This window comes from Delphinus delphis, chromosome 18, assembly GCF_949987515.2.
Source record: "Delphinus delphis chromosome 18, mDelDel1.2, whole genome shotgun sequence".
Taxonomy (NCBI): Eukaryota; Metazoa; Chordata; class Mammalia; order Artiodactyla; family Delphinidae; genus Delphinus; species Delphinus delphis.
The window spans coordinates 61,682,832-61,702,549 of NC_082700.1; the positions used below are offsets into that span (position 1 = coordinate 61,682,832).

At 36.7% G+C, this 19,718-nt stretch overlaps 1 protein-coding gene and 1 non-coding gene across 2 annotated transcripts in view; both read left to right on the forward strand.

Moving 5' to 3' along the window:
- The window catches only part of GPC5 (glypican 5), a 1,355,126-nt gene that overhangs the window by 1,152,865 nt on the left and 182,543 nt on the right, over nucleotides 1–19,718 (forward strand). The window lies entirely within an intron of this gene.
- LOC132413997 (small nucleolar RNA SNORA70) lies at nucleotides 38–172 on the forward strand. Its single transcript, XR_009516875.1, has one exon. It is a non-coding gene; the product is annotated as a small nucleolar RNA SNORA70 (small nucleolar RNA).

Consider the following 19,718-nt stretch of genomic DNA (forward strand, 5'->3'; position numbering starts at 1 on the left):
ATTTCTAAAAGGATGCACTCAAAAGTGCTAACACTCTTTGCAGCCAGTTAAGCCGACTGTGCTCTTTTCCCCATGGGGGCCCGGTGCGCAAGGGCTGCAAACAGCAGCCTCCTCGGCAGTGTATGCAGCCTGTTGCCTGTATGGGTTGCCCTAAGGGACCTTGGAGACAGGCCTTTCCAGTGGACATTAATGACTGGCATGCTGTCCCCAATCTAGGCTCCAGACAGGTGTGCATGGTGCCTTTGGAAAGCCCCAGGGCACAGTGGCCAGGGTCCACATTGGCCAGGTCATAATGTCCATCCGCACCAAGCTGCAGAACAAGGAGCATGTGATTGAGGCCCTCCGCGGGGCCAAGTTCAAATTCCCTGGCCGCCAGAAGATCCACATCTCCAAGAAGTGGGGATTTACTAAGTTGAATGCAGATGAATTTGAAAACATGGTGGCAGAAAAGCGGCTCATCCCAGATGGCTGTGGGGTCAAGTACATCCCTAATCGTGGCCCCCTGGACAAATGGCGGGCCCTGCACTCGTGAGAGCCTTGGCGCTGTCCCCTCCCTACCCATGCCCACCAATAAACCCTAGTTTCTTGTCAAAAAAAAAAAAAAGTGCTAACACAGTTTACCACTGGGGCTTGCAGATGCTGTATATTCACTATTGCCATATTTTTTTCCCATTACCAGCAGTAATTTGGCCTTAAAATAAATGAAAAGAAAGGAACAATAATGGGATAATGAGAAGGAACAGCTTAGTTTCTTACATGTGTGTGAACAGAGGGGATGGGAGATAAAAATTCTATGTAATTCTGTTGGAATTAAATACAATTAAATAAAAATAAAATCCTCACATTAACACCTTAAAATAGGAGGTGCATTTACATATAGGAAGATAGAGGCTCCTTACATACTCCATGCCTAACGAAGGACTAGAATTCAGATCTCCTGACCCTTTCCCTGGTGCTGTCTCCATTATCTTAAGCAATAGAGTATCTACAACAAGAAAATCAAATCAACTGAGATGCAAATGTTCTCAGCCATTATTTCTGCCTTCTCTGAATATATGGGATTGATTTTGAGTTCTTAAATAAGCCAGAAATTTTGGAGAGTTGGCTGTGGGACCCTAAAGTTTTGATGTATACTGCTCAGAATATCTCAATTCAATACCATCCCTCTAAAAGGATGCTTTCTAAAGCACTGAGAAATATGGCTCGTCTATGTCCCTAATTTAATACAAGAGAAATTTTGAATTGGAGGCAAATAAACTATGCAGTAGCACCGTAAAGCTTGGTAAGGAAGAGTATGCCAAACAGCTTACCCATTCCACAGATAAGCTGACATATCTCCAATAATTTTCCTCCTAAGCACAGTATAAGTGAAATATTAGCACATACGATCTGGGGCAGCACCAACTGATTAGTTTGTTGCTATAAATTATAAATGCCTAATCTTATAAAATTTCAAATATCACTCTGGAAAATGAGAAGCCATCACTAAAATGTGAGTGAAATGACTATTATGTGCTTCCTTTAGTTAGAATTGCCTTATATTGAAAAAAATAAATGGTTTACTATCCAAGAAAACTTTTTAATTACTTTACCCATCTACTTGTAGGAAATTACAAATAAATTTTGTTACTTTAGGAAAACAGAGATGGATTTGCTGTACGCAACTTTCAGTACATTAGCAATGAATTCCATCCTAGTCTTGTTCAGGATCCTTCCTCCAATGCTTCATTCAAATTACCACTGATTTTTACTAGGTATTGAAATGGATACATAGCAGTTTTACCCAATATATTTGCCAAATTCAATATTACTAATTTAATAAACTGGGAGAGATAAAATGGAAACAAAAATTGGTGAATATTTAAAGATAAAATCTGGCAATATGTCAATGTTTCTGTTTCCTTCTATAATATAATAAATTATAATTCTTCTAATTGAAAAATACTATCAATAATGAAAATCCTATATTACATATAACCAACATTTTTGTACATACATCAGTTCGTGCACACATTCTGATTCCAGTTTAGTAAATTGATGTGTAAATATATTTTGTAAGACAGATGGTCTTATAAGAAGATTAACTTGAAGTTGAGGTAGACTAGTGAAGTAAAATGTCCATTTCCTGTGCTGGAGAACACTTTCATTGAAATTTGAAGTGCGGATATTAGTCTCAGGATTTAAATTTTATCTTTAGGTGTTTGGACTAAAATCTCTACATATATAGAGGAATTACATGTGTCCTGTAATTTCCCAGTAACATACATGCTTCTGAAATGCAGGATTTAACAAGGAGACTAGTGTGATTTGATGGTTAATCACAAATATTTGACAGAGGAGCTGTTTTATATTTTCCTCCTCTGCTTCAAGAAAAGATCTCATCTGTCACTCCTTAATATTAAATTCAATTGAGTTCTTAAATAGGGAAAAAGCCTGCCCTGTACTACGTGCCTCTCAACATTAATGGTGGCATTAGGCTTAATTTTCAGTAGATGAGAATATAAGTTTATATATATAGTCATAAAAAGATATTTTGTCCCCAAATTTGCCTGACATCTGTTGAAAGAAAGTACATTTCTGATCTAGTTTTTCAGAGCTTCCTGGGATTTAGTGAACAGAGATATATTAATATGTGTGTACATGTGTGTGAGCGTCTGTGTGTACACAAGTATGGTGTGCTCATAAAAAGGCCACAGCTAGTATTTCCAAAGTGGATGTATTTAAAAAGAGGGAATAGATGCATTCTAGAGTGGAATAGGAGTTAGGGGACAGATAATGCAGAGAAGTCTTAGAAAATAAAAATGTAGAAAAGAGGCCATGGTTGGAACCAGAAGCACATGATTTTTTACTAAAGAGAAGATACAGAGACACAAAGAGATACAAAAAATAGAGAGACAGAAAGAGAAAAAGCAAGCAGTAAAGATGGCACCATAGAGAATGAAAGAATGAGCGTTTTTCCTCTTTGCCTTCATGGGTAATAAAGGTTATGAAATTGAGGATTTCCACTTAATCAAGAGAGAATAGCCCATAGCAAAGGACATAGTTTCATCTATGAGCTGCGAATAGTCTGTGAAGATTAGAGAGGATGGCTGTAATCGATGCCTGGGGTAGACCCTTGCCATTGAGCCATGCCGATAAGGTGAATAAGTATTTATTTTATTTTGGGACATGTTTGACTTTGATTGCATCTAAAGTATATATATTTTTATATATATTTTATGTATATATAAAATGCAGATAATTCTGAATCATGATTTACCTGTGGATTGAGATATAGCCCAATGATGCTTTACCTAAAAGTAGATAAATTCATAAGTTGCTCTAAAAGTTTTGTAAATATGGCGGGCGTATTTCCTAGAAGTTTCAAATGAGCAAAAAGTATCCAGAAATACAATCAATCAGGAGTAATTTCTATGTTCCTATGAATGCTAGACACACTGAAGAAATATTTAAAATTTTGTTTAGAACTATAAATGGTCTTTGCTTTCAGATTTTAAAATGTGTTTCCTTTAAACTTCATTTTCTACAAATTTGTTTCTATTACACATTTGCTACGAATTTCCTGCAAATTTGTTCATTTGTAGGCATTTGTGAATATATGCATGTGTGTGATTGCACATAATTTTTAATGAACTAGTTAAATAATTTAAACCTTTCTAATATTAATATATTTCGTTATGGGAAAATTTCAGGATTCCTTTTATTCTCAGTAGTAACGATTGTCATGATAGAAGTTCTGATACTATGAAAATTCGCTGGGAACTTTGACAAAATAAATCATCCTAAGGCAATGAAAACATATTTTCTTGCTCCTGTTTCATCGTACTTGGGTATAACAGAAATGGTGAGACTAAAAGATCCAGGTATCTAAACTGCGGAGGGCAGAGAGAGTAGCAACAATCTGCCTTTTCAGGCTAAGTTTAGGCAGTTTAGAAGCCAAACCTTGTCAGCATTCCTTTAGAATTGCAATATCACAGCCAGCAAGAGCATGTTGCAGTCTTTCCACAGCTGTGTGTCGTTTTAAGAAATTGCATAGTTAATGCTAAAATTGCCTCTGACTACTCTGCTCGGTAAGGTTTTTGATTCTTGCTTGGCTGAAGTCCCGATTTTGATTTTTGTTGTTTGTTTCTTTTCATGGCAAAGTAATATTTAGCTCAACAATGTTTTATTTGACATTAAGAGAAAATATATTTGTTTGAGAAATAAGCCTGAATTCGTTTTTGGTCTGCAGTAAAACTTTCACCTTATATATTTGGCTTTTAAACATTCTGTTCTCATGAAAATAATGATTTTGTAGGCCTCATTCAAACTATAATTATAGAAATAGATTTTGAATCAATTAAAATATTTTAATGAATTTGATTTGAAATGTTCAAAACATGAAAACAGTAGTGGTTATAAATCAATAACTGCTTATACTGTATATAAAACAATTTGTAAATTTGTAGAACATTTATAGCACATTTGATTTTAATTTCCAGATAATACTCTGAATAATATTCTATTCCCATAATAATAATACCACTATAATTGGAATAGAAAAACAAAATATATCAAATGATGGCTCTCTATATATAATGCTCAGTAATTAATGCCCTGCCTTTAATTATACCAAAGATTACTTACAGTAATGTACTTCTGTGTAAGTGCAAGGGTACCGCTTTTGTAACCAACAGCTAGGCTGCCTATCCTATGTTCTCCCGAGGACAGCTCAGCCTTAAGGATCTAATTCATGGTCACTTCCCATTCCGTTTTTGTTTTTACTTCAAAGCTATGGATCTCATTCACGTTTTGTTTCCTGAGACTACCCTCCTCTCTCTACTCAAAGACCACCCAGACATGACTGCCGCCACTCCTTGATCTCCATACCTTAAACACACACTGCATATTCATAGGCACTTGGGCACACATGAATGTACACACAGCTTTCACAGACATGCGACCAGGGGAACTGTGTTGCTACATTTTCATGACTCTTGCCCATAGGTCGGGCACACATTTCCTGTGCCTCACAGGTTTGGAGCATATCAGGCAGACTTGGGAGGTCCTTTCAACATCTGGAAACTTGCAATCACGCTAGACACCTTGCTCCCTTCATTTCCACTCCTTAGGTGTCCCCAGGTTGTAAACAGCAGTTGAATCCATCTCCTTCTTTTCATTTTTCCTTTTGCCACTGAGCCTTTGTCCATTAAACCTTCCTCTCTCCCTGCTTTGTGATAATCTGCTCCAGTATCCTTGGCTTGCTCTCATTCCTCAGAGAGAGTAGACCCTTCCCAACTCAGAATTTTGTACAAGGTGTCCTGCCCAGAAGCCCTCTCTACTCCACCCCACTTCATGTCCCTGTATATTCAAGTCATGATGTTAGTCTGGAAGTCGCTCCCTCTGGGATAATGTTCCTGAAACACAGACAAGGAACCTGGTTGTTTGCCAACACATACCCTACGTTTTTCTTACATAACATTTATTTATACTAATAATTTTTGCTTGAATAATTTTTAATGTTTCAGTCCTTTCCCCTTAACATGTAAACTCCAGAAGATCAGAGCCTTGTTCGCAACTGATCTCCAGCACCTAGCTAGTCCTTGGTACATGACTGGCACTCAGCGAATTTAGATTTTATAAAGAAATGAATTAATAGGTGCTGTACATACGTGTAGGCAGCCATGTGGAATATAAGTGGTGATCATTTTTGGAGACAGTAAACCAAAGTGAAAGTTGCCAGAATCAAGGAAATGGAGCTAAACTGGGAGCCAGAAAGCTAATGGATATGGATGTCAAGACAACGTGGCTGGGTAAACACTGGGTACACAGAGCAGTGATCAACACGAGGAAGCCAAGGGCTGGGGAGGTCTACTGGAAACTCATAAGCAGATTCCAGGAATGACTGGTTGTCCCCAAACATTATTTTTATTCATGGTCTAGAGGTCTGTCTCGGTTGGGGACAAGAGTGCAAAAGTATTTTCTCTAAATATCTCACCGACTTACGTTTCGAACTATAGAGGACCCATTTCTCAGTGATGTTCAGTTTTTTTTTTCTTTCTGCTAAATCCTTTCTGTGTCTCCATTTAGATTGCTTTCTCACTCTTTCTTTCTAAGCTTGAACTAATGATGCAAAGATGGTCAACCCTATGTAGGTATGTGACTAAGATTATAGAGAGGCTAGTTGACAAAACTGGACCACAGAAAGTTACAAAAAGAATCTGCCCAGCATTCAAGGCAAAAAAAAAAATCAGCTTGGCTTCCCTGGTGGCGCAGTGGTTGATAGTCCACCTGCCGATGCAGGGGACGCGGGTTCGTGCCCCGGTCCGGGGAGATCCCACATGCCGCGGAGCGGCTGGGCCCGTGAGCCATGGCCGCTGAGCCTGCGCGTCCGGAGTCTGTGCTCCACAACGGGAGAGGCCACGACAGTGAGAGGCCCGCGTACCGCAAAAAAAAAAAAAAAAAAAAATCAGCTTGCCCTCCCAGGTATCCAGAGCCACCTCTACTGTGTATCTACTAGCCCTCAGCTTTTTCTTTTTTTCTAAGGATAAGCTTTTACCTTTTCAAATACCTCGCACTGTTCTCCCTCTCCACGTATACGATGCTTTCATCTAGTCCATCTGGCAGTCCTGTAGCGGGAACGTGACTACTTGTTACAGCAAAAAGGCTGCTCCTTGGTCTGATCTGCATTTTCCAGGTAACTTTCTAGGCAGCCTATGATCCATCAGTTTGCCCCTCAGTAAACCTCAGCAAAAGAACACCCATAAGCATAGCACAGGGGCGTTCTAAAGTTTGACTAGTATTTTAGAGTGTTGCAGATCCTAAGATAAAAGCAGTCAGGGAGCTGAAAAAATAGCATTATTTATTTAACAGACGCACTCAGGTCTTCCCTAGTCACTACATTCTATCTTATACATGTAACATAAAAATCTCCATGAAAGCAGAACTGAGTCCTCGGTGAGAACATTCAGAAATAAACAAGCTTGAGAGGAAAGCCTTGTAACCCATGCTTTTCACCCTTCTCCTGTGTCACCTAAGATAGTGACCAGATCCGAGTAGGTGCTCGACAATGGGACATGCTAAAATAATCCTTAAAAGTGTATATAATTCAAACAAATGTCCATAACTCTCTCGGGAGGCACTTTGGATGACAATGAAACCACCTGTCTTTTACTTTAGAATTTGTGAGTGTTAATCATTTTACCTTTCCAGTTTTTATTCTCCATGGTCAGTCATTTTACACTATCTCCTCTGTTTGAGCCTCTACCTTACCTTTCCTTTTATTGAAAAATCATTATACAGGCAAAATGTAAAAATATATTTATTTAGCCATTAGTAAATAGCTATTAAGTCTTACCATTAGTCTTAGCTACTAAAATATATAAAAGCAAAGCATATGTATTTATATATGTTTACGTGTATATGCATTGTACATAGATATAGACAACTATATCTGCATATGTGTGTATCTATATCTATCTAAATCTATATATAGATAAAGAGATACATATCTCCTACTCTATAATTTATGATTGTTATAGCAAGGAATAGACAGCTCGACTAAAAGTGTTTTAACCAACAATGAAAATGTCTCATTTTACAAAATAGAGAAATCCAGAGATTGCAAACTTTTAAGGATAATTGATTCTGTGGCCCAACAGTGCTATCAAATGCTTAGGTTATTACTATTATCCTCAGTGTCAACTGATTTTTTTCATCAACTAGAAATAACATACTAGCTTCCATCTTTCATAGTCTCAGGAAAAATATTTAAAAAGCTTGAAGAGAAGGTGTTCCTTTCAGTGTTAAGAGTGAGATAAACCTCCTTCAAGAACCCCCGTCATATGTCTCCTCGCATCAAAGTTATATTCTATGGCAGGATTAGCTCAGTGAATTTATGTTCCACCCTGGATCTGTAGAGGAGCCTAGTCTCCTCTCTAGACCATGGCTACCTGCCATAAAAACAAAGTTGGGTTTCAGCTAATAGAAGAAAAGTAGAAACTGGCAGGTAGGCAATAAAGAGGATGTGACATTTGTCTCAAGGGATTATTAAGAGACACCTAAATAAAGGGATCTGTATTAATCAAGATACAGTCAGGAAAACTGAAACCATGGTAGGTATTTCAAGCAGGAAATTGGCCACCAGATGTTCAAAGGCTGAAATATCAAGGAAGAGATGCTAAAATAGTCCATAAATTAATAACTTCAGGAAGCAGCTGCCACACCAGAGCTGGGGGAACAAAAAGGAAGAGGTGGGGTTGCCAGGATATAGCAAGGAAGGGGCCTCGTAACAACACGTATACCAGTTACTCTACCGGTGAAGCCATGTAATTGGTGCTCAGACCACCAGGGGGCACTGTGAGTTGGTGCAGGCACCTATAAAGAGGACACAGAATGGCTGGTGCTTGGTGTGTCAAAAGAAGCTGGAGGCTGAAGTTGTGGTTGTCTTTTGTTGCCTTGAGAAGCTGACGTGAAGTATAAGCAGAAAAGTCATCCCTTCTGCCTTCGTCCTGCCTTCCGTTCTCCCTCTTGTGTTTCCCGCCAAGAGAAAGTCAGCTGGCAGGGGAGTCGGAGAAATGTTTGCAAGCTTGACAGCACAGAATACAGGATGGTGGACTTGGGGCTCAGAGAGATAGTAGGTGATGCAATAGCACAGTATCTTGAAATTTTGAAAATTTTGAAATAGCAGCGCATATATACTTTTAATTATATAAGTAAAGTTCTTGCATTTTAGTACATGATGGTGCCTCTACCTGGAATGCTTTTTTCTAGCTAACACTATATTCTTTACATCTCAGCATAAGAGCAAAAGATGTTTTAAATGCTTTCCTGACCTTCCTTAACACCTACTGAGAGAATTATTTAGGGAAAGTGGCTTAGTCATCTTGAGCATCTGTTGTCTCATCTTGAGCATCTGTTGTCCCATCTATAAAATGGGATAATGATGTATCTACCTCAGAGGTTTGTTTTGAAGATGGAATAAGCTTAAACGATAATCTCTTTGATTTAGTCACATGTAAAATGCTTAATTGATCATTGTTAAATATTAGTATTAGTTCTATGACTCCCCCAATTCTAATTTACCAAAAAATAAATAGAAAATTTGTCCTAGTCAATAACTTTTCAAGTCAGTCACCTTATACAAAGTTATCATTATGTAGACAGTTATCATTCTGCTTTAAATTACTCACTTGCGTATTTATGACTGTCACTACCTAGTGTTCCTTGAGGATATGAGAAATTTTTTTAGCACAGTGCCTCGCACATAGTAGAAACTACAATCAATGAAAATTTGAAAAAGTTTGAAAATTCAAATAAATGATGGTGAATATATGATGTATATATGTATGACTACACACACGTATCTTATTTACATTTATAAAAAAGGAGAGGAAGGGCACCTTCATGTAGGTCACTTTGCTATTTTCTATGGAAGCTGTAGTCTTCATATTGTATAAATGAAATATACGTATAAAGATAAGTCTACAAAGTATAAACACTAAGGCTCCAGGAGTTCTTGATCAGGAGCTATTATGATTAGCTACTGTGATCAATGATATCAAATGGGAAAAATTCATATAAATAACAAAAAGAGACTGGGGAGATTATTACAAGTGGGCTCTTTGGCATGGAGGGCATTATGCTGAGCAAAATAAGTCAGACAGAGAAAGACAAATACCGTATGATACCACTTATGTGGAATCTAAAAAAATACAACCAACTAGTGAATATAACAAAAAAAGAAACAGACTCACAGATATAGAGAACAAACTAGTGGTTACCAGCGTGGGGAGATGCGGTATAGAGCTTGGGGAGTGGGAGGTACAAACTATTGGGTGTAAGATAAGTTACAAGGATGTATTGTACAAGACAGGGAACATAGCCAATATTTTGTAATAACTGTAAATGTAAAGTAACCTTTAAAAATTTTATAAAAATAAAATTTTAAAAAATTAAAAAACAAAAGTAGTATCTATGAGACAGCAAATATGGGGGTTAAGTTTTTCCAAATTGGTTAGGGTAAGTTTAAAAGGGTTGTGCTTTATCCTGTAGGTAATCAAGAGTGACATAAGTAAATAGTATTTGAGGATAAATAATCTGTTCCATGTGCAGGCCAGACAAAACAATGAAGACTTTGAAGGCAGAGAGAACTTAAGGAAAAAAATGATCTCAAAGTGCTAAGAGGCTGAATTAAATTCATTGTAAAGTCATTGCCATGGAATTGCCAAGGACAGGGCCATTGACTGGATGACCCAAGCAGTGGGTGAGGACAACTCAGTGAGAAAATCTGACAATCAGGACTTCCTTGGCGGTCCAGTGGTTAAGATTCCATGCTCTCAATGCAGGGGGCACAGGTTCTATCCCAGATTGGGAAACTAAGATCCTGCATGCCGCACAGTGTGGGAAAAAAAAAAAAATCTGACAATCCACCCTTAGCAGAGAGAAGGAAGTCAGCACTAGTTATTCATAAGTTTAGGATTTCCGGGGTTTTTTTTTTCCTTCTAGGATAGCTTAATTTGTCCCTAAATTTAGTTCTGTCTCTCCCAACCTCATTTTGTTAATCTCTACAGTCTTGCCCCAGAAAAGCCTTCAGAAATGTATATATTAATTTCTCTTCATAAGCATGCAAAACTTTAGCAGAGTTTTTAAAGACAGTGTTACATTTGAAATGAGAAAAACTGAATATATCAAGGCCTTTCTGTTGCTTTGCAAGCTGGTGGTTCAATGAATTCCTTCTTTTTTCCCTCATTTAAAGCTTCTGTTTCCTTATTTATTTTCATTTTGGATGATCTGTACATTGGTGTAAGTGAGGTGTTAAAGTCCCCCACTATTATTGTGTTAGTGTCGATTTCCTCTTTTATAGCTGTTAGCAGTTGCCTTATGTATTGAGGTGCTCCTATGTTGGGTGCATATATATTTGTAACTGTTATATCTTATTCTTGGATTGATCCTTTGATCATTATGTAGTGTCCTTCCTTGTCTCTTGTAACATTCTTTATTTTAAAGTCTATTTTATTTGATATGAGTATAGCCACTCCAGTTTTCTTTTGATTTCCATTTGCATGGAATATCTTTTTCCATCTCCTCACTTTCAGTCTGTGTGTGTCCCTAGGTCTGAAGTGGGTCTCCTGTAGACAGCATATAGATGGGTCTTGTTTTTGTATCCATTCAGCAAGCCTGTGTCTTTTGGTTGGAGCATTTAATCCATTCAGGATTAAGGTAATTATTGATATGTATGTTCCCATGACCATTTTCTTAATTGTTTTGTGTTTGTTTTTGTAGGTTCTTTTCTTCTCTTGTGTTTCCCAGTTAGAGAAGTTCCTTTAGCATTTGTTGTAGAGCTGGTTTGGTGGTGCTGAATTCTCTTAGCTTTTGTTTGTCTGTAAAGCTTTTGATTTCTCCATCGAATCTGAATGAGATCCTTGCCAGGTAGAGTAATCTTGGTTGTAGGTTTCATCACTTTAAGTATATCATACCACTCCCTTCTGGCTTGTAGAGTTTCTGCTGAGAAGTCAGCTGTTAACCTTACAGGAGTTCCCTTGTATGTTATTTTTCGTTTTTCCCTTGCTGCTTTCAATAATTTTTCTTTGTCTTTAACTTTTGCCAATTTGATTACTATGTGTCTCGGCGTGTTTCTCCTTGGGTTTATCCTGTATGGGACTCACTGCACTTCCTGGACTTGGGTGGCTATTTCCTTTCCCATGTTAGGGAAGTTTTCGACTATAATCTTTTCAAATATTTTCTCTGGACCTTTCTCTCTCTCTTCTCCTTCTGGGACCCCTATAATGCGAATGTTGTTGCGTTTAATGTTGTTCCAGAGGTCGCTTAGGCTGTCTTCATTTCTTTTCATTCTTTTTTCTTTATTCTGTTCTGCAGCAGTGATTTCCACCATTCTGTCTTCCAGGTCACTTATCCGGTCTTCTACCTCAGTTATTCTGCTATTGATTCCTTCTAGTGTAGTTTTCATTTCAGTTATTGTATTGTTCATCTCTGTTTGTTTGTTCTTTATTTCTTCTAGGTTTTTGTTAAACATTTCTTGCATCTTCTCGATCTTTGCCTCCATTCTTTTTCCGAGGTCCTGGATCATCTTCACTATCATTATTCTGAATTCTTTTTCTGGAAGGTTACCTATCTCTACTTCATTTAGTTGTTTTTCTGGGGTTTTATCTTGTTCCTTCATCTGGTACATACCCCTCTGCCTTTTCATCTTGTCTCTCTTTCTGTGAATGTGTTTTTTGTTCCACAGGCTGCAGGATTGTAGTTCTTCTTGCTTCTGCTCCCATGAATTACTTTCAATGGTGCTCTTTTCATATATTTTAGTGCTTCTCTGTGTTTACATTTTGAGGAACCAACAGAAAAACCTGATAGAATAAATGGCAACTTGAAAAGTTTTATCTTAATAAATTCTGTTATTATTCTACAGTAGATAAAATAATACTCTAAGATAATGAGAAAATAACATCTTCATCTAAAATTAGAACCTAAAGACACACTATTGACCTTATGTTAAGATATTTTATAGCATAAAACTCTCAGAGAATGGGCATTAAGAATAACTCCACAAACCTAGCAATTTTAAGTACTTTTCAGGGGAGCTCCCTTGTGATCCAGGGGTTAGGACTCCTCGTTTTCACTGCCGAGAGCCAGGGTTCAATTCATGGTCAGGGAACTAAAAAAAAAAAAAAAAAAAAAAAACCCAGGAAACCACTTTGCAGAACAAAGCAGACTATTTATTAAATAAATAAGAGAATTAGGGAAATATTAATAAGACTGGTATTCCAATTTCAAAAAATGATATTTAAATATAGTAATACAGCCATTAATTAAAAATATTTTCATGCTCACATCTGGAAGATGGAACATAAACCATTTAGGTTACCTGTTTAAGGCCCTATTAAAGGAAATGACAAATACTTGCATTGGATTACTAAATACATAGCTTCTACTAGATTGGCTGTATGTTTGTTTTTGTGGGTTTTTTGAGGTTTTTTTTTTCTTTTTGGTGGATAACTACTTTTCTCCTAGCCTCAGTAAACCCACTGGAAAAGGGTTGACATTCAAACTTGGGGCCTCACATTCAAACTTTCACATATTCTTCTCAGTGGCTTTGTCTATGGCCTATAGTGGGTCTAGTTAGTCAGCAACTTTAGCACTATGAGTCAAAGAAATGCCTTTATCATAGTTTAAATTTTTCCCTGGGGCACTTAGCTGAGTGGCCTTTAGTATTTCAAACTCTTAAAAGTTACCTGGCTGCCCTCTGTGAAGTTAACACAGAAACTGCTTTACTTCAAAGCAGGTAAAATTATGACTGTTTCTGTGGCAAAACTATAGGCACTGTGTTGAGTTAGGACAAGGACTGTTTCCATGTTGCTGGATAATAATCAAACAATGGTATGATTAGGAGCTTATAAGATGGCAGATCATCATACCATTATTAATAAAGAACATTATTAATTTCTAAAAGCCTTTATGTCATGATGGTTTTATCCTATTTCTTTCTTTTGTTGAATTTTAAAAAATGTACTTCTAAAGAGTATACAAAAGAAAGAAGTTAGCCCTAAAAAAGAAAGGCTGCTTCACAAACTCAAATTATATATTTCTTTGAGCACTACACTTTAGAGAGAAAATAATAGAATTTTCAGCATCAACACTTTTTTACACTTTGCTGACTGATCAAACTATAGAAAAAGCAAAAAGCAATTAAATAAGTTTGTATTCACTGGACATATCCACCTTTTTGTATAGAGGAAAAGCAAATATAAAACTGTGAGTATGCAGTTTTCATTATTATCATTATTTTTATTTAATCTTATTTATATAGAAAACCAGTAAATAAAACTATACCATATACTTTCTTTTTGATGCTAGCTCAAAATACTGATTTTTTTTTTTGGACATAAGTATTTATCTGATGAGTATCTTTTGGGATTATTCCCATAGAGTTGCAAAAATAATATTTGGGAGGTAAGGAAAGTACTGAACATAATAAACTCATGTTAGATATAGTTTGTCATCAATTTTGTATATTGAAAAATCAACCTTGTATTATTTCATTTATCTTCCATTAGTTAAAAGTTAATTTATTATAATACAAAATTTTCCCCAACACTACAACAATCCCTCGTTCCTAATTTTTTCACCAGGTAGTTTGATTTTAATCACCCATTGCTTCAAAAACTATAGCCAGGTCTTGTTTAAATCTATTAACTGAGACAATTTAAGGAAAATTTTGCCTGTTTCTTACTCCATTTGACATTAGTCCTGTGTGACTTCATGATGCAAAGGAAAATGACCCTGTAATGATATGATTCATTCTTCAACTCGAAGTATTGATATCTCTGATTCATTGAGTATCTGATTAATTTATTTTTCCAACTTTTTTTTTTAACGTTTAAAGCAAGTGCATGTACAACAGTGCCAGTTTTTCAGTCCAAAATAAACACAGCTACAGGACAACAATTTTTTGTATGAATCTTACAGTTTGCTTAGCACATGCTTTACATTAATAAAGTTCCATGCTCAGGAAACTAGAAATTTGCGTCTGGTGTAAGACTAGGTGTTTCGTCAAAAACGTAATACCCATACAGCTGAACTTAGGCCTTATGCCATGAACAAGCAGGAGGTGTTTCTGTAACTGTCCTACTGGTTTTCACACACTATTTATTAGAAATGACAACTGCCATTCCCATATAGTACCAAGTGTGAATATTTATTATATTTATGTGGCCTAAAGGTCATTCTGTTTTTTTTTTTTTTTGAAGATGTTGGGGGTAGGAGTTTATTAATTAATTAATTTATTTTTGCTGTGTTGGGTCTTCGTTTCTGTGCGAGGGCTTTATCTAACTGTGGCAAGCGGAGGCCACTCTTCATCGTGGTGCGCGGGCCTCTCACTATCGCGGCCTCTCTTTTTGCGGAGCACAGGCTCCAGACGCGCAGGCTCGGTAGTTGTGGCTCATGGGCCTAGTTGCTCCGCAGCATGTAGGATCCTCCCAGACCAGGGCTCGAACCCGTGTCCCCTGCATTAGCAGGCAGATTCTCAACCACTGCGCCACCAGGGAAGCGCCCAGTCATTCTGTTTTTTATAGAGCAGTATATATCCTTCCATTGAAATAGCGTCCTTGTTTTGAAAGCAAATGTTACTTTTTTTTTTAACATCTTTATTGGAGTATAATTGCTTTAGAATGGATGTGTTAGTTTCTGCTTTATAACAAAATGAATCAGCTATACATATACATATATCCCCATATCTCTTCCCTCTTGCATCTCCCTCCCTCCCACCTTCCCTATTCCACCCCTCTAGGTGGTTACAAAGCACCAAGCTGATCTCTCTGTGCTATGTGGCTTCTTCCCACTAGGTATCGGTTTTACATTTGGTAGTGCAAATGGTACTATTTTATTCAATGGTTTATATTTTGAAATCCTAAACAGATATTTTTTGCATTAAATGTCAAGCACTACATTACTTCCAAAGACATGTTATGGTTATAAGAAAATTAAAACTCTAGTAAATCTTATTGGCCAAGATTTTTGAAATAACAGTACTATCAAGTAAATATATAAACACGGGCAATTGATAGTTGGTCAAAACAACATTTGGGATACAAAGCAATGAGTATATTTTGACGAGTTTTTTGTTTTGTTTTTCCAACATCATATGGTGATTATTTGTAAGCCAGGGCCTATAGGGATAGTTTGTAGAATGTACTACTCAGCATTTATTCCAAATCTATTCTCACTGTGAAGTTTTCAGGAGATCCAGTTGCCACTGTAATATGATAGGATAGATTCAGATTAAATCATTGATTGGAAAAATCAAAGCATGGAACTATTTTTTTGAAGATTTCTTCAAGTGAAGAAATGAGAGAAATTGTAATGTGATACTGCGGATAAGGCCAAGGATTATATAATTAGTAAAATCTCAAAGCTCTGCCATTAACTAGATAATTTTTCCAACGGTGCCGTTTCTTTTTCTTATCTTCCTTCCTTAGGTTTGTGGAAAACATATAGACCTTAGCATTCCACAGACTAACATTGGTTCAGCCCAAGATCATTCAACCTGCTCTTTATTGGCTAGCTTGCAAATAACTAATTGGGAAGAAAACATAAGTTCTATTATGAGGACTCTATCCTAAAGAATTATACAATCTAGTTGGGGATACAAGATAAAAGCACAAATGAGAAAACATTAAGTGTAGAAACCTATTATTCTAATGTGATTGGGACCAGTTGTTTGATGGTTAATATAAAAAGTCAGTTAAAGAGGGGAATTAAAAAACATACAAATGCATAGTAATTGGCCAACATTTTGATGTAAGGTCAGAACCCCCTTGATTATCACTCTGATGACTAAAGATTTATGCATTTTCTGCCTCATATAAATCATAATGAATCAATTAGAATTTTCATTTTCTATGTATTAGAAGAACAAAACAATAATAAAAATGTCAAATTCTTTAAAATAATTATAATTCTATTCTATTTATTTGTTTATTTTGGCTGCACTGGGTCTTAGTTGCAGCACATGGGATCTTAGTTGCGGCATGTGGACTCTTAGTTGAAGCATGCGTGCGGGATCTAGTTCCCCAACCAGAGACTGAACTCGGGCCCCCTACATTGGGAGCATGGAGTGTTACCCACTGGACCACCATGGAAGTCCCAATTTTATTATTCTATTTATTATAATTTTGTGATTTCTTCTTCAATGTGTATAGTCCTTTAGTCCTCATATAGTTGAACGTAACTTTTTCTAATCTGTTCAAAACACAATATATTTTTATAGGAACAAAACTTCTCTTTTAAAAATCACATCATTGGTTTTATTTAGGTAATAAAATAATAAAGTTTAAATTGCGTACACCTGAAATAAACAGGTAGGTGAACAAGCATATCTGAATTTTGGTTAACGTAAAACTAAGTTGAGGCAGCCAACCCCCATAGACTTAATAGAAAGCATGCTGTCATTTTACAGGGAGAATGTACAGCATCAGCTCATCCATTAAGTTAGTTAAATGGAGCTCAAGTAAAACAAGGTCTTAAATTCTGTTTTTGCTCCAGGACTTATAGAGCAATAAGCATTCTGAAAAGGGAGAGATAATTTGTGAAGCTCCAGTAGCAGGTCAAATGTGTACTTAAATTTTTATTCATGAAGATGGATAGATTCAAAAGGAGGAAAAACATAGGGAGTTTATCCCAAATAGAGAGAAATTGAATCTGAGACTAGGGCAGGAGGAGACATGAGTCGTGGTCTTGCTTAAGAGGAGAGTACGTATTGCTGAGTGAAGGTTGGAATGGGCTCATGAGTATAACATGCCCCAGACCTCATTAATACTGGAAGTCCATGTTCTTTACCTACACAATCCGCCGAGGGCTCCCCACACTGGGAACAGGGACTGGGTGTCCCAGCTAATCTTCAGCTGGGTTCATCTCACAGCAGCTTCAGATTTGAAAGTGATAGAGGGGGCTTTCAATGGAAAGACCTGGAGATAGAGCAAAGCACACCTGACAAGGTTTCCCTCAATTGTGATAAGAGAAAAAAGTATATTTCCCAAAGTAACTATATCACAACTTATCAGGTGTCAAATTAAATTTATTTAGAGAGTAAACATTTTCTCACATATCTGATCATGTTTTTATGCTTAGTGCTTTCATTCAAAGAATGCTTAGTGTACTCTTATACAAAACAAATGCTGTTTTTGGCATTAGGAATACGACTGTGAATAAAATAGACAGTAATTCCCACTAACCACCTGGTTGTGGAGGGAAGTACTCAAGAAATAAAATAATTCAGAAATAGATTTTTATCATGCTTTAATTATATCAGATGAGAGTAAGTGCTATGGAGAAAACTAAAACAGAGAAGGGGTGCAAAGAGCACCAGGCAGGGGACTGAGGCTTTCATTTTAAATATGGTGGTCAGGGAAGTCTTTACTAAATAAAAGAATGACATTCCATCAAAGACTTCACAATGTTGAGAGAAGTCATCAAGTGGATGTAGAAAGGAAGAATACTCCAAGTAATGGGACCAGCAAAAGCAAAGACCAGGATAGGGTCATGGTGTGTTCAAGGAACAGCAAAGATGCCTCTTCTAGGCTACAGCAGAGTGACTGAGGTGGAAACGGTAGAAAAGTTCATAGATGAAAGGCAAAGGGTTGGCCAGACCATGGAAGGCTACGTGATTTAGAGATTTGGGTTTTACTGAGGATGAGATGGAATCTTTGAATAGAGAATGATATGACTCACAGTTTAAATGCTCTGCTGGCTGCTGAGATGAGAATTGAGTGTAGGAAACAAGGGTAGAAACAAATAAATGGTCAAGATGCTTTTCAGCCACCTCAGAAAGACACAGGATGATTTGCACTAGGGTCGTAGTGGTAAGAGACGGTAATATTTTAGAAATTTTGAAAGTAGAGTTGACAGGATTTGCTGATGGATTTCACACGGGATGTGAGCCAAGTGGTGTGGCCTGAGCTGACAGGAAGGTAAAGTTTCTATTTAATTAGGTGTAATAAGAAGGAATAGATTGGGAAGAAAGGATAAGAGTTTGTTTTAAGATCTGTTAAGGTAGAGAAAGAAAATGGAGATGTTAGGTAGATAAATTTGAGCTGAGGGACGATGGATACACAGAAATTTGGATCGTGAGACTGTAGCTGGTATTTGAAGCCATGAGACTGGATGAGGTCATTCTAACATATCATGTTTCAGGCAGCATGATCGATACTTTAAATTTTTTGGCCATTAAAAAAAACTCTTTAGTAAGTTCCACAAGAATGAGGATTTGATTTACCTGTTGTTCTCAAATGTATGACATCAGTAGGGTTTACTCTTCCATTACATTTAATTCCTTGTAAATCTTCAAAATATGAAATAGGTCCTATATTTGTTAGCAATATTTTCTAGGTATAGTACTCTTAATCAGATAGAACTATATCACTTAATTTCATAGAAAAATAGTTTCATTGCTTAGTGAAACTAGTTATAAATTGTGAAATCATGGTGATGTATGGGCAACAACAGAGCACACATTTTGTTTTAAGTTAATTTGCATGAGTTACCTAAGTTAAGAAAATATACACCTCCAGAGAACAGAGTTTATTAATTCTGTACTGTGTCAAGCTATCATTTAATAATTATCAAGGGCCCAACACTGGCAAAACCATATGCTGCAGTGTATGTGTTTCCTGTTTCCTTCTAATTTTTTTCGTCTTGGTTCACGAGTGAATGCTATGAAATCTAATTAATTTAATTAATGGATCTCAGGGCGATTGGTCCATGAATTAATATGAATTATTCTGTGAAGAAAGAGCTATCCCTCTCGCCTTTTTTTTTTTTTAAGAGAAAAGTATTTTAGCAACCTCCAGTCACTTGGCTGAACTAAACAACATCTTTTAGAACAGACAAAATAATGCACTGATAACAAGCCTCAAGCGTGGAATATAACATTATCACTAAACCTTCTGTTTGTGTTGTTCCAGGGCTAATAAAGTGGAATATCATGTGCTAACCCTGAGGAAATTGAGGTAGTCTCACATTTTCTTAGCTAAACCAGGAAATAATTTATTCTAGGGAAGTGCCAAGAATTGCCCTGGTAGAGTCAGTCTGAAAAGTAATTTCTGTCCATCCTGTAGTATCTGTTCTGTCCCTGGCATCTCCTTTTTGTTACTCATATCCAAGTCCTTTTGGCCACTTAATTTTCCTGCTCTCTCAAATCAAAAGTCATACCTGCAAAAGTTTCATGTTTT